Genomic DNA, 13,585 nt, shown 5'->3' with positions numbered 1-13,585 from the left:
TTTTTAAGAGTTCCAATTTAGTTTGCTAAAGTTTTCTTTGTTGCTGGTACTTTTTTTTTGTTTTGTTTTGTTTTGTACTAACTTCTTTTAGAGTACACAAAAGAAGTGTAACTGAGCAAATTAACTGAAGCTGTTTGACATACTTATCATTTTAGTAGTTACAATGAGAGAGACAGAAGCAACTGGTAGTGGTTAGAACCCTTGGGGGTCTGGAGGGCCCTCCTTCTGCTGGATTCTAGAGCCTGGGACTTACCGAGTTCGGAAAGGAACCAGAAAAGTCCTGAAGTTTTCCACAAAACTGGGAAGACGCATGTGGCCTCAAGGGTTTATTTGCCTGCCACTTTTGCCATTGCAAGGGACCAGGAAGAAATCAACCTGCAGGATTTGTTCTGTTGAGGATGTCTTGATTTCTGTTAATGACATCTCCTTCTCCTTGAAATAATTCTTTATTTCTCCTCTGAATCGGTTCCTCATGTTTAATGTTTTTTCCAGTGTTATCCATCAATGGCATCTATTAGCTGTTCCTTGCTTCTAGCTTTTTTTTTTTAGTTGTAGCAAGTCACAGAAGGCACTTGAGTATGCTCTAAAACTCAGCTATCTGCCAGATACTTGGATTCTCTAGACAACTTCCTCTAATTTAAGACTTGCCAGCACATAACTGATCATATTCAGTGACAGGACACTTGTCATCTTTCAGTACAGCCTGTTTCACCTCTAGGTAACTCTGGTTATTAGAGTATTCTTCTGCATGTTGCCTCTAAATCTGTTTCTTGGTGATCAACACTATTAGGGTTGTTGTGGCAATTAATTGGGATAATGAATATTGTGTACTTAGTATAGTGTCTGACACAGAGAAACAGCACAGTGTAGGGTAACTACTTTTATTGTCATTATTGGTTTATGTTCTGCTCCTTGGAATTATGTCCTTCCACATGGAAGCTTTTTGCATAATGAAAAACAACTGTTGTCTTTCCTTAACCCCCAGACCCCTACCAATGTTTGAAGCTAAATAGTCCCACTAACTTGAATCATTCTTCTCATTATGGGGCTTGTATTTCTTAACAATTATTGCCAAAAGTTATAGCTTATCCTTCTAGACACATCTCCTAGAAGTGAATGCAGTATCCACACTGGGTGAGTTCTGATTTGTGTACAGTCAGTAGTTGTTAATGAGGCCTAAGTCATGGTATCTTTTCTAGCAGCTACATTACAGTGGTGATTTATATTGGATTTATTGTTGAACAAATCTCAGGTCTCTTTTTATTGAGATAAACTTCTATAATTTTTAAAATGAAAAACATGTTTATCATAACTACATAACCTCTTACCAAATAATTACAGCTGATTTTTCTAGCTTTCAAAGATAACTTTTTGGCTCCATCCACATTTCCTATTTTGTTGGGTCCACAGAAATAGCTTGTTTTATTTTATGGTTCGAGTCTTTTTTTGAGAAACTCTAGATTTCTGCAAGATGAGAAGGTTTATTAGAAATGAGAAGAGAGAGTCTGGGTGAGCACAATTGCTCAGAGTGACAAGAGTTATTCCCAATTTAACTAGAGAGCCAAATGGGAACAGAGAAAGAGCTGAACACAGACTGTGACCCTAAATTTAAAGACATCATGAAAACTTTGAAACAACCTAGTTATTCCTGTTGAATGCATCACAAGCACAGATTTTCAATGACCAAGCATGAGAGCAGTTATGTAAAGACTTAAAACTCTCCCTGGAGTGCTGTTGTAGGACCAAATGATATCATATATAGGAAAGAGAATAGTGTGAAGCTAGAACTAGTAGGGTATCAATAAAAATGTGGCCTGTCTCTAAATGTAGACTTGATCCTTCATCTTTATTTTCCTGTTCTTGTAGGTAATCGTATTCTTCTGCTTTTCTCACTTCATGTTCTCCATATTCAGTTTATCACTTTTTGAAAGAATCCATATCAAATCCATTTATATTCTGCCTACTTGATCATTCTGCCTTTGTTCTCTGTTTCCCTAGGCTAAAGATCCCTACAATTTAGCCCACAAAACACTTTTTCCAATCACATTTCTCAGAATTTTCCTAGCACTCTGCCCTCCCCAACCCCCCCCCCCCCCCCTACAAGGGATTGAACCCAAGGGCACTTAACTACTGATTCACATTCCCAGTCCTTTTTTTTTTTTTTTTTTTTTTTTTAGTTTGAGACAGCGTCTTGCTAAGTTGCTTAGAACCTCACTAAGTTGCTGCAATTGGCTTTGAACTTGGGATCCTCCTGTCTTACTCTCCTCAGTTGCTGGGTGCCTTATTTTAAAGAAGAACTTGTCAGGCTTGGCAAATGTCACCCTAGGCTCCCTGAATTCTCCAGGTTCTTGAATGTCTGAGACAGTTTCATCATCTATAAAGTGGGACATTAAGTCAATTAAACCACAAGAAGATGTGATCTTGATGAGAGTTGATGAGCATTAATTGTCTAAACAGTGCCTTACACAGAAGAACCACTCAAAGACATCACAATGCTTTAGTTTGGATCTGAAATGTCTCTCAAAGGGTCATGTGTTGAAGGCTTAGGTCCTGGCCTGTGGTTCTACTGGGAAGTTGGTAGAGTCTTTAAGAAGTGGGGCCTAGTTGGAGGAAGTGAGGTCACTGGGGAATGGCTTGAAAGAACTCAGCCCCTTCTCTTTCTCCTTCTTCCTTTCCGTCTCCCTATCCCTCTCTTTTCCTCCCTCCCTCCTGGTGGCCATGATGTGAACAGATCTTCTCTAACATGTACTCCCACCATGATGTACTGTGCTGCCACAGGCCCAAAACAATGGAACCAAGTGACAATGGACTGTAACCTCTGTGGGCCAAAATAAACCATTCCTCCTTTTGTGTTGATTTTTCTCAGGTAACTTGTTACATTGACATAGAGCTTACTATCACACTTGGTTTAAACAATTGTATTCTTAATGACATCTCCTTTTGTATTAGAATTAATGTTAAATATGTAAGAATCCTTTGAAAACTCACTCTGTAGATTTTTGATGATGATGAACACAAGAATGATTTTTCTAACTGCTAATAGGTTGACTCATTCTAGCTTCATGGACACATGCTTTGTTACTTACAGAAAAAATTGTAAGAGAGGAAACTGTGATGAAGTATTCACTCTGTCTTACTTCCCTGCAAACCATCCCTTTGCTGGTGGACAGCTGTTAGGAGTGTTACAAGGACAAACCTCTGAAAAATGTTGATCTTTATATCATCTGTGATCCTGTATATGAATAACAAGAGCATGCTGTTGATGATGATAACTTCCATTTTTGAGCCACCTTCTATGAATGAGGTCCTGGGATCAAAAGAATGAATAAGACAGTCACAAATTAGAGATAGTCAACATAAAACTCTAACCTCAGTACCTGGAACATAGTAGTGTCCAATAAATATTTGAAAGAACAAATAATTCCCAGAGAGTGTAAACAACCTTCAAGATCTTTGGGTTCTTGAAAAAAAAAAAAAAAGATACCTTTGTATGGACTCTGCAATACGCTTGCTTCATCTCAAATCCAGCTCCCTGGTGAGTGACATGGCTTTGCGAGTCTATTGCACTGGGGCCCTGTCCAGTCCTAGATGAGCCTTTGGCTTCATTCTCCATCAATCTCTTCCTACTTCATGCTTATCTTACTACTTCATACTTCTCTTTCGTGTGCCACACAGTTCCACGGAGCATGTCTCCACATCAAAGCAAGAAAAGTGTGCTAGAGAAAAGAGCCAGCTAAGGTAGCAGGCTCTCAGTTCCACTGGCTAGTGTTTCTAGGAGCAAGTGCCTGCAGGTTTCAAGAAGGCGGTGCTTCTCTCCTTCAGTTTCTTTTTGTCCTCCATTGCTGACTTTTAACAAATGGATCTTAATTGTTAAACAGATTAGCTGTCTTTAGGTCGCTAGAAGATCGGGACGTCAGCTGACAACCCAGTCTCAGAGTGGACCCTTGGTTGTTTGCCTGTGTGGTTTGTACATGAAGTATGGCATATTTCGTAAGCATTCTTGATTAAGTTAATTCATGCTCACACAGTTCTCTGTGGCTTTCACTTGAAAGTTGGGAATGAGTTCAGTGGCCAATAAGTTAAGTACATTAACTCTTTCTGCCTCTTAGGATCCATGTGTTAAATTACCTATCTCACTCAACCTGATGGCCTCTGGGATAATGCCCCTGTTGTAAGTGAGCAACTTTATTCCTGAGCCTTCCACATTAGAAGGATCATCCCCAATTTTTTTTGAATTACTTAAGGATGTGAAAAATATCTTTATTTTCTGTTTGATGACACTTCTAGGTAATGTGAGGAATTATAGAATAATACCTTAGCTTGGAAAGGATTTTACTCCAAAATAAAATCAAGTCAGATTCTCAGCTATTGCCTGTTAAGTGCCAGTTTGACATTCGAAATAGTCTGAACTTAGTGATTTAGAGAACCCCACAACCAGCAGCTGTAACTTTCATCCACTCCAAACCCATTTGGCCATCACTGATGAAGATGTGCATTCTGTTTGGGAGGATTGAGTCTGAGCCATTGGGGATGAAAACATAAGTCCTAATGATGGAGCATCTTCTGTGCAACTTCAAGGCTCAGATCTGTGTTCATTGGAAGACAAACACTCTTACCTCTCTGCCTCTTTTTCTTAGAAAATTTAGGATGGAAGTAAAAATAAACTAATGTTGAGAAATGGTAGAAATAAAATTTATAAAGATTCTTTTGGTCTTGGGGAGGCAGCGGTATATGTTGGCCAACCGTTGATTCTGGGGTTGAGCATGGGCTGTGCACATCATGGCAGTGTGGCCTTGGGCAAGTCACTCACTTTCTTGGCCTCAGTCTCTTCAATTATAAAATGAAACTGGAAACAGTGCCACTTTCAGAAAGGCAAGTGTGATGATTAGGTGAACTGTCCCATATGCTGGGTTTAGCAAGCAGAAAGGAACTCTTTGGAAAAGCTTCAAGGTGGACAGTAAATTATTCACTGTGCAAGTTGTGGAACTTGAGCTTTGGGGCTCCTCACTTCATTATACCTCTTTTTAATAAACATTTCCTTGCATACCTAACTTTGTGTCATTATTGTTGTATTTTCTCAAATGGGGCTTCCCACATTTTTAGGTTCCACGAAGCCTGGATTCTCCCTTGTCAGGTCCTCTTCATGAGATTGTTCCATGATTCCTCCTATTTTGGTGCAGACTTCAGAATTCATCAAACAATGCTTCTAATAACTGCTAAAAGTAAGACACTATTTTTAAAGCTTCCGTATGATATATGTTGTGATAGAGCTCTCCTAGGCAGGAATTATCTAGAGGGAAGAATTAATTTGTCTCCACACATATATTAAACAGTGGATTTATTTCTGCCGAGGAAAGCAAGAATGTAGAAGCTCCCTTGATGAGCTGTAATAATTTGTAGACTGATCCACTGATGAATATCACCTAGTGTTAGAACAATAAACCCACTGAGATAAGATACATAGTCCTCGTTAAATGCTTCTGTTCTGTATGCAGTTATATGAGCAGTTTATTGTGTTTGGTTAAGTTGTTGAGCTTTTTTTATTTTTTCAGTCTTAGGGGTCTGCTTATCTGCCTCTAGGAAAATTAAATATCTTTAAGAAACAGAGAACTGGCCCAATCTTACTGGGACCAGAAGGGGAAAGGCTTTTGGATAGAGGTGTCTGGAGGTTGTGGGTAGAACTAGCAGAGACATGGCATGCAATGACTTTCTTCCCAGAGTATGGAGACTTTGTTAGAGGAAAGTGTTTAGTTAATGAGGCATTAACTGAAAGAAACTTGTTAGTACAGTTCATAGCAAAGGACTTCTTATTAAAGAGACACATGTGCTTTCATACATTGATTCAAGAAACTTTGAATGATTGAAGGCCGAGGGGGATGCGTAATGAAAGAATAAGACATTTGAAGTTTGGATGAGAAAAAAAAATAACCTAATGCTTCCTCTCAGATGAAGGCATCCAAAGCTGAGGCTGATGTTTGAGATAGAAAATAAAGATTTTAGTCTGTTCAGAGATGAATTTTGCTAAGCTAAATAGTGTTTAGAAGTGTAGTTCTGCTTTTGAATACCATCAGAAAGGGACAGGAAGAGCCCAATGAGATCAAATCAGGAGAGGGAACAATAGGGACAACCTGTTTGCTTGGGTGGCTGAAGTGACTGAGGGCTGCTTGCCTTGGAAGGAACCCAAGGCAGGACTCGACTAGGACAGGGAATCCATGCTAGATAGGAGCCTGTGCAGAGAAAGGCATCTTCAGGGTAATGGGTTACGTTAACCAAGAATTCAGTTAAATGTCCAAATGCTTTGTGACTTCTTGAGGGATTTGTATTTATTTCACTTATTAGTTACTGGATGTCAATAAACCAATAACACTATATAGATATTTTTTATTGGCAATGGTAAATGCTATAAGGCTTATTTTTTTTAAATTAGCACATGTGGTTCACACATACCTAAAGTGACAAGGTTTTCTGCTTAGACTTCTTTGGTGAGAGTGAAATCCAGGAGAGGATGAGAGAAAATTCCTGACTGGGAGGAAAAACCTGGTTATTTTACTGTCAGGACAGGTGAGGCTGCACGGATGTAGTAGCCATGTATCTGGCTCTTTGCTGGCCATGGCATAAAAACCACACAAGGTTTAGCCCTATTTCCAATTCCATATTGTTTACTGAGATTATCCAGCTGTGGGCTGGAGCAGCCTTTAAAATCCCTAAGAAGTGCATGGTGAGCAACTATTCTAAATGCTGCCTTCAGTGCTTGGAATGGGCAACGAGGGGAGTATTTACATCATGAAAACTGGAGTCCCTATGAATCAGGACTGTCCCCATCCCCAGAAAGCTGGAGTTTGTCAGCATATACCCATCTCACGAGCAGAGCCCTGTGCTAGGTGCTGCAGGGAAATTGAAATGTGAGACACACACTGGTCCTTAAGGCTCTTAGAGTTGGTAGAGAAATTAATGGAGATGATGAAGAGTCTGAGGATGATAAGCATGTATCAGGTCACTTACTACACACTGTTGGGCTTTCAGATATTAGTTCAAATAATCCTCACAAAAATCCTCCTAGGTTTGAAAATGTATTCATGAAGATGTCTTCTCATTTTTTACATGAGAAAACCGAGTCTGAGAAAGGTTATGGAACTTGCCCATCATTCATCTGGAGAATGGACCAGTTCAGAGGTCATGCCCAGGCATTAAGTACTCCAAGGACATTGAGATAGAACAAAGTATTTTAAAACAAAAAGAAAGAGCTATTTCAGGGAAGTCAAGGTAAAAGAAACTCCAACTGTGGTACTCGGGAAAATCTTTCTAGGCTGGGCAGAACTTTGGGTGGGCTTGGATTTCAGCCAGAATGGCTGTGAAGGAAAACAGGCACGAGGTGGGAGTGTTCAGGCTAATGAGCGCGGCTGTCTGGCCGGGGTCAGGGCTTACGAGCTGAAAAGGGGGAATAAAGCTACAAAGGTAAGCTGGCCATGTCATGGGGAGGTGCGAAACATTTATTTGGTGTCTTGGCAATGGGTCAGTGAAGCTGAGTTAAACCAGTCCAAACTGTATCCCTGATGATAGAAAATTCAGATTTATTATAATCCAGTATCAATGAGATAACAGCATTCAATTTTATGAAATCCAGTTGACCTTTTTTTTACCTCTCAAGTATTTGAAAGACATTCCTTCAAACTACAGATAGATTATCTTGCTGTCCTTATGATATATTCTAATAACTTTATTACACCTCAGTGTCAATGAGTCTCCTGCTATGCAACTGGATTGATGAATTCTTTCAGATACAAGGAATTCTTTGGTGCCAAGTTACCCTAATCATTGGCAATCTGCAGCCAGACATTGTCTGATGCAGCCTGGTAGTCTCCATTGGCTAAGTAGCTGCTATCACAGTATGAGTTGCAAATTATTAGGCTTCAAATTCCCTGGAGGCAAGCTGGGGTTGTAGCTCAGCACTGGTCAATCCTCAGAAGACCCTGTTCTCTGCACAAATTCCCTGGAGGCAAGAAACATGTTTGTCTTTTTAAATTTTTTTTTTAAATTATCATTATACTCCCTGAAGGTTTCTGATGAATAGTGGATGTTCCAAAAAGTATTTGATGACAAGAAGATTCAAGTTATCTCATGTTTCATGCATTGGTTTCTTTAAAATGTCAGTGTCCACAGTATTGGTTTTACATAGTTAAATACTTGCTTAAGAATTTGAAAATTAGCTGGTTGTGGTGGCACATGTCTGTGATCCCAGTGATGTGGGAGGCTGAGGCAGGAGGACTTCAACTTTGAGGCCAGCTGCAGCAACTTAGGGAGGTCCTAAGCAACTTAGTGAAACCCTGTCTTAAAATAAAAAATAAAAAGGCATGGATATGTGACTCACCTGGGTTCAATCCCTGGTACCAAAAACAAAAACAAAAAGAATTTTAAAAAAAAGTAAGATTTCTCATTTGTTTGTATTTGTGGGGTTTCTCCCTAGAGATAGAAGGCAGGGTGAACTGAAGTGGGTAATCAGTTTGTTCTCTTGCTAAGCCACATAGACTCAAATTGAAAAGTCTCGAAAACCGTTTTGTTCACACATGAATGCCTCTTGACCCCTCTGCCTGATCAGTTTTGCGGAATGAGTCCAGATGAGCCTGCTTGCCTGCTTCCACCTTCCTTGGCACTGGCTTTCCTGATGCCCAGGTATTGCCTTGGTTCTGTCCATGCCCTAATTGATGCTGGCATCCCTGCTGGCCCCTTTCTTAGATTTGACTTTGGCACCCCCTTGAGGTCACATTGTCCCCAACTCTCAGATCTCAGGTAAGAAATACCGATCCACCTTCAAGGGTGGTTGAACTAATTTGTCTAAAGTCAAATAAACGTCTGGATCAATGAACACATGGCTTTTCTGTGACTAAATTTTCCAACAGTCTTGTTTTCTACTATTCTGATCATGAACAATAGACTAACATGCAATGGGCACTCTCCTACTTTCTATAAATCTCTCTTGATTAAAAGGACATGGTATTTGGATTTCTTCAGTTAGTTATTCTGATTACTCTGGGTGACCTAAATCTCCATTCGGCAGCAAGCACGAGTAGCCCAATTTACAATTGCTTGTAATCCACACCAAATCATGAAAACTGCTGGAGAAGTTGCCTTACCCTTTCCTCATCCTGAATTCCTTGCCAATTGCCACAGAGAACTTTGGTGCAAATTCTCTTGATACCTGGGTTACTTCGTGCTGAGAGTGGGCAGTACATTTCTGTGGTGTTCAAGGGCTTGGCACCATCCTAAAACCATCACCCCCAATCTTGTCTGCTATTTCTTACAACTTTTCCAAAATTTTGGGAGGAGAATTGTAATATCTGCTCTTCTTTCTCAATATGTCTTATAAGAATATTTCTGCAGTCATCAAACATTTCAACTTGAACAGACTCTTTGTAGGACTTCTGCCCCTTCTTCAGTGTTTTCTTCCTCAGGAAAGATATTCACTAGGGAGGGATAAAGGGCACATTGTGCTTTAGGTGGGAGAATCAGTGTGTGTGTGTGTGTGTGTGTGTGTGTGTGTGTGTGTGTATGTGTGCGTATTTCGAGAGACATTCTAGTCAAATAATGTCATGGTTTGGATGTGAAGTGTCCCCAAAGGCTCACGTACAAGACAATGCAAGAAAGTTAAGAGAAGCAATGATTGGGTTACAAGGGCCTTAACCCAGTCAGTGAATTAATCACTGATGGGATTAACTGCGTGGTAACTGAACGCTGTGGGGTGTGGCTGGAGGAGGTGGGTCCCTGGGGGCGTGGCTTTGGGCTATATATATTTTGTATCTTGACAGTGGAGTTTCTCTCTCCGCTTTCTCATCACCATGTGAGCTGCTTCCCTTCCTATACTCTTCTGCCATGATGTCCTGCCTCTCCGAGGAATGGAGCCAGTCTTCTATGGACTAAGATAAGACCTCTGAAACCATGAGCCCTCAAATAAACTCTTCTTCCCCTAAAATTGTTCTGCTCAGATCTTTTAGTCACAGCAGCAAAAAAGCTGACTAAAACAAATAACAATGGAAAAATAACAATCTTTGATATGGTTTTATTTCCTATGATACTGTTTATAACTTTAGTTACATTCGAAGGGAAGGATGGAGTGCTTGATTTGAGTTTATAAGGGCGTGAAGGAGGGTCGTTGAGGAAATCAGTTAGGTGTATCCATTTGCATTGGAAAACAGTGTTTTATCCTAAATACGTGTTTACTGTGTCAAAATTCCCCTCCTTTAATTTGCCCCCATGTTTCCCAGTTCTATTCTAGCATTTTGTGAACAAATTCATGTTTATACGATCTCTGCGCTTTATGATTTTAAAGCCTTTGGTCCCCCTTTCGTGCTCCTTCTCAGACTCAAGGTTCCAGGATGTTCAGGTTTCTAGGCATCCCATCCTTTCCCTCACTCGGATCACCCTTCTCAGGAACTTCTAGTTCTCCACCTTTCTTGAAGGACTTCTTGTTGGGATTTGCAGGTGACATCAAAGTTCCCTGCTGGTCTTGAGGTTGTCATTTGAGGTATAAGCACAAGACTCCAATCTAAGCACCTTCAATGAGTACCTCAAGGGGGAAGGACAGGAACTATGATCATCACATCTTTTTTTTTTGCAGTACTGGGGATTGAACCCAGGGCCTTGTGCTTATGAGGCAAGCACTCTACCAACTGAGCTATATCCCCAGCCCCATCATCACATCTTTGGAGCAAAGGTTTTCAGGAAGCGCCTTCATAAATCCTTCAGGTTCTTAGAGCATTGCGGTTGGACATTGAAACAAAAGGCTTTGGGGAAATGATATTTACTCGAGTTATCTGATGGAGAAAGGCTGATAATGTCTGTGCTTTTCTGGGCTTGTACCTTGAACCATGCCTGAGCAGCCACCAGAGGAGGCTCGGAGTATGTCATTCTATATCCTTTGGTTGTTCGGTGTAAGTTCAGACAGAACCAGGATTGGAGTTGGATTGTTGCTTTAACCCTTACAATTCAATAGCCCAAGACATTTACAAGTAGGATGATTTATTCATCTGAGGCAGAAAAAATAGATATTTTTTTTGGGAATGGATCATGATTCTAGCTAAGATAACTTATTTTAAAACCTCAACTTGATCCACAAAGTTTCTTGGCCAAAGGGGCCAAGTTTAGTGGGAGATGCTTGGTTTAAATTGGGAGAGGAAGAACCCAGTCTTTGCTTTGGAGTGTTTAGTGATAGCTAATCCTTTTCTTTCCTCCAAGCTTCCTTCCTCAATTAATGTCAATGTGTTAATGGATGTGATTCCCATAATAGACAACACTGATAGTAACAGGGCTGGGACTGAACCTAATGGTTTCTGTAACATGTTTAATTTCTGATGTTGCTGTTAAATGTTGAGGAAAATTAGTCACATTTAGAACCATCTGTTTCCAAAAGTGGTTAAAGTGTGGATTGCCTCTTGACTAGCCATTATGTCCCTTATGAAAATAGTTGTGGCGTGAAATGATTCTTTTTATTCCCTTTCTTTGTTTTCTCTTATGAGTACACATTTGCTCCCAGGGAACAGGGATTAAGGACATCAGAGGAAGCCCTGCACAGTGGTGCATGCCTGTAATCCCAGTAGCGTGGGAGGCCAAGACAGGAGGATCATGAGTTCAAAGCCAGCCTCAGCAATGGCGAGACATTAAGCAACTTGGTGAAACCCTGCCTCTACATAAAATACAAAATAGGGCTCGGGATGTGGCTCAGTGGTTGAGTGCCCCTGAGTTCAATCTCTGGTCCCCCCACCCACCACACACAAAAAGGAACATCAAAGAATGTTTGTTCTTCAGGTGTCTGGGTCATCATGCATGTAAAAAGAATCTGAATTCTTAGCTTCCTGTTCAGTTTTAATACACCTATCTTCCCTTTAGATGCAGTTACAGGTTAGAAACCACAGTGATGACGAAGATGTATAAAATCCTCGATGGTAATAAGTGCTGGATGCTCAAGAAAAGGTGCAGAGTGAATTGCAAGGACTCTGATTAGAATTTTATTTCCTGCATTGCTGGTGTTGAGGTAATGCAAAGAGGAGCAGGGGACAGTGGAGATGGTCCCTTAAAATATATGCATGCCTTCACAAGAAGGAAAAATAGCTTTAAAGCTAGCAATCAACTAATTGGGTCAGTATTTCCATTTTTATCTTCAGAATAAGCATGTATAACACGTGGCATAAAACCTAACTATGATTATCTAAAATACTTAGTCAACAGATCAAATCCTGGAAAGCTCACCAAGAATATTTGTTAGGATCTTTAAAAATGTTCACATTTCTTTAAAAACAACAAAACCGAAAGTCTCCCATTCTGGGTTGACTATTGTGTTTTATTTTTGAATAGTCACTAGGATCTTTGCAGTTTCCTAATTTTGCATGACTATCTGGATTGTTTTTTGTAGAAAAATCAGACTCAAGTTCTTTTTCTTTCTTTTTTTTTTTTTTGAATTTTTTTATTGTAAACAAATGGGGTACAACTTGTTTCTCTGTACATGAAGTAGAGGCATACCATTTGTGTAATCATACATTTGCATAGGGTAATGGTGTTTGATTCATTCTGTTATTTTTTTTTTCCCTTTTTCTTTCTTGAGTAGCACTGGATATGAACCCCCCCAGCCCTTAGAGAGCAGCAGTTGGAAACCCTACCCTACAGCCCTCACATAGTGGGAAGATCTATCCACTTACTGCCTGTTTACTCAGTAATACTGTTTTTACTTGATAATTCGAGTTAAAAAAACAATGAAACAAAACAAAAAGCAAAACCTGTTTTAAACAGAAGTTTTTAAAAAGGAGAGAAATTTTTGAAACCCCAAATCAACAGTTTATTGTAGCTATATTGAAAGTTTTGCTTTCTCCTAAGTTAAAAATTAAAATAACACAGATGTGAGATGAGATGTTTAAAAAACCTGTGTTACCGGACAATCTCATCTTCCAACTTTGCAAAGCAATGGAATATGAGAAGGAGGCTTAATTCACTGTAGTGAAGTCAAAGCGCCTCCTATGTCATCAAGAGTGGCTGCTGATAGGATTGCTTGAGTCTAGGTGTCACAAAGCCGTGGATGCCCAATGAGTAGGTTAGTTCTCCTGTTGGCAGGTGATTCCTCTTCCACTGCTTATATCTACTAGGAGGACAATTGGTTATCTTCTGAAACTATCCTTTGATCTGTTGAACAGGGGTGGGAGAGAGCTAAATTTTTGGCATTTTGGCAAAAAGAAATTTAGTTAATTCATGAAGTTCTCCTTTCTAAAAAATTCTCCAAAAAGGAGGAGTTTCTCTTTTTCCCATAGGCAGGCAAGTGTCCGGATTGATCTCCACTCAATGAATTTTGAAGTGGGTTGCTGACAACTAGTTCAATAATCCTGCATGATAGTTATTTCTAAATGATGTTTTTCTCCTATTAGGGCAATAGAATTGATTGCTTGCAAAATTTCAAAATGGCAGCTTTTTATGGTACAGTTTATAGTGCAAATGTGAACTGAAACACCTTACTTAAGCACTGTGGAAATGAAATGATCTGTGCTTATGTGATACAGAAAGTTCAGCAAAGGGAACTTTTTTTATTTTATTTTATTTTATTTTATTT

This window comes from Sciurus vulgaris (assembly GCF_902686455.1).
Source record: "Sciurus vulgaris genome assembly, chromosome: 2".
Taxonomy (NCBI): domain Eukaryota; kingdom Metazoa; phylum Chordata; class Mammalia; order Rodentia; family Sciuridae; genus Sciurus; species Sciurus vulgaris.
Note: the sequence above shows the minus strand (reverse complement) of the source record.